Source organism: Vulpes lagopus, chromosome 2 (assembly GCF_018345385.1).
Source record: "Vulpes lagopus strain Blue_001 chromosome 2, ASM1834538v1, whole genome shotgun sequence".
Classification (NCBI taxonomy): domain Eukaryota; kingdom Metazoa; phylum Chordata; class Mammalia; order Carnivora; family Canidae; genus Vulpes; species Vulpes lagopus.
Genome location: NC_054825.1, coordinates 159,861,011 through 159,863,538, shown reverse-complemented (window position 1 = coordinate 159,863,538; position 2,528 = coordinate 159,861,011). Strand labels below are relative to the sequence as shown.

Here is a 2,528-nt window from a genome sequence, read left to right as displayed (position 1 = left end):
AAATTACAAACTGGGCAAGGAAGGGCACCTGGGTGGCTCAGTGGTTGAGTGTCTGCCTTTGGCTTGGGTCGTGATTTTGGGGTCCTGGGATCCAGTCCCGCATCAGGTTCCCTCTGCTTCTCCTTCTCCCTCTGCCTATGTCTCTGTGTGTCTCTCATGAATAAATAATTTTTTTTAAATATTAAAAAAAAAATACCCTGGACAAAGGACCTCAACAGACTTTTCTCCAAAGAAGATAAAAATAGCTAGTAAGCACATGAAAAGATGTTCAGTGTCACGAATCATTAGGGAAGTGTAATCCATCACCACAACAAGATACCACCTCACACCATCACTAGAAAAAAATTTTAAGAACCCAAACAAAACAGAAAACAGGTATTGACCAAAAGGTTAAGAAATTTAGAACCCTGGTGCCCTGTCAGTGCGCAAGGAACATAACATCGAACGATATGGAAAAGAATTACCATACAATCCAGTAATTTCGCTTCAGGTAAGTACCTTAAAGAATTGAAAGCAGGGGGCAGCCCGGGTGGCTCAGTGGTTTAGCGCTGCCTTTAGCCCAGGGCATGATCCCGGAGACCCCAGATCAAGTCCCATGTCAGGCTCCCAGCATGGAGCCTGTTTCTCCCTCTGCCCCTGTCTCTGCCTCTGTCTCTCATGAATAAATAAATAAAATCTTTAAAAAAAAAAAAAAAAAGAATTGAAAGCAGGGACTCAAACAGATATTTGTATGTATGTATGTATTTATTTATTTATTTTTATGGTGAAAAAATTTATATTTAGATTTATAGCCGGCTGGACTCAGTTTAGATGATCTTAGATGATCCCAATTTTGTTGGCAACATCCAAAGCATCATAGTCAGGAGCCAGTGGAACATATGCTTTCTTCTCTCCATCAGGCCTGATCAAGGTGTTGACCTTGGCCACATCAATGTCATAGAGCTTCACAGCCTGTTTGATCTGGTGCTTATTGGCCTTGACATCCACAATGAACACAAGTGTGTTGTTGTCTTCTATTTTCTTCATGGCTGACTCAGTAGTTAAGGGGAACTTGATGATGGCCGAGTGATCAAGCTTGTTTCTCCTGGGGGCGCTCTTTCAAGGATATTTGGGCTGCCCGCGGAGATGCAGGGTCTTGGGTCGTCGGAATGTAGGTGACATGCGGATCTTCTTTTTTTTTGTGACTGTGCACGCCTTTCAGCACCGCTTTCTTAGCTTTCAAAGCCCATTTGCTTTGGCTTCGGCTTTGGGAGGGGCAGGGGCTTCCTTCTTCGCCTTCAGCGCCATCTTCATGAAAGGGCCCCATATTTATTTTTATTTTATTTTTTTTACAATGGATTTTTCATTTGTATTTTAAGATTTTATTTATTTATTTATTTATTTATTTATTTATTAAAATATTTTATTGATTTATTCATAGAGACACACAGAGAGAATGAGAGGCAGAGACACAAGCAGAGGGAGAAGCAGGCTCCATGCAGGGAGCCCTACGTGGGACTCGATCCCGGGTCTCCAGGATCACGCCCTGGGCTGCAGGCCGCGCTAAACCTCTAAGCTGGGCTGTCAGTACCACCATATTTATAACAAGTGTTATTCATAGCGGTGGGAAAGTAGAAACAACCCACGTGACCATCTGTGGACAAAGGAATAAAAAAAAATGTGGGTTATCTATACAATGTAATATTTTTCAGCCTCATGGCCCAACACAGATGAACGCTGAGGATGTTTGGCTCAGTGATGTGAGCCAAACATCAAAGCTGTAAAGCTGTTGTCTAACGGATACAGAATTTCTGGTTTGCAAGATGAGAATAATTCTGGAGAATGGTTGCATAACAATGTGAGTGTACTTAGAATGCTACTGAACTGGACCCTGAAACGTGGTTAAGATGGTCAATTTTATGTTGTGTTTTACTTCAATAAAATTTTTTGAAAAAAAAAATACATTCGTTTGAACCAAAATTTCATTTTTCTGTTAGTTTTTTTGTTTGGTTTTGTTTGTGTGTGTGTGTGGAATAATTAACATGGAGGTAGAAGATGGTCTGGGAACATTCCTGCCTCTCAGTGTTGTATCCCTGCTATCTTTGGCCAAAATTAGTAAGCTCAGAATCTTTTCCTCTATAGCATTCCACCTATTTTTTTTCCCATCTATTTTCTTGAACACTTGAATATGATCAAGATAAATATATTTTTTTTCATTTTTCTTCTTTATCATCTGTTGTCTCTGAGCCTTTAAGAAATTCTTTCTGAGGGGTGCCTGGTGGCTCACTCTGTTGAGCATCTGCCTTCCGCTGGGTTCATGATCCTGGGGTCCTGGGATGCAGCCCCACATTGGACTTCCTGCTCAGCGGAATGCTGGCTTCCCTCTCTCCCTCTGCCTACCTTTCCCTCTGCTTTTGCTCTCTCTCTCATTCTGTGAAATAAATAAAGTCTTAAAATTTTTTTTTCTGACATTAGGAGAGATGAGAAAATAGCTTAGCAGTTTATCCTAGAATGTGTTGCAATTAAAAATATGGAGAATAATGATAATT

At 40.8% G+C, this 2,528-nt stretch overlaps 1 pseudogene; it reads right to left on the bottom strand.

Moving 5' to 3' along the window:
• Positions 1-816: 816 nt before the first annotated feature.
• LOC121484471 lies at positions 817-1,293 on the bottom strand (annotated as a pseudogene).
• Positions 1,294-2,528: the final 1,235 nt, after the last annotated feature.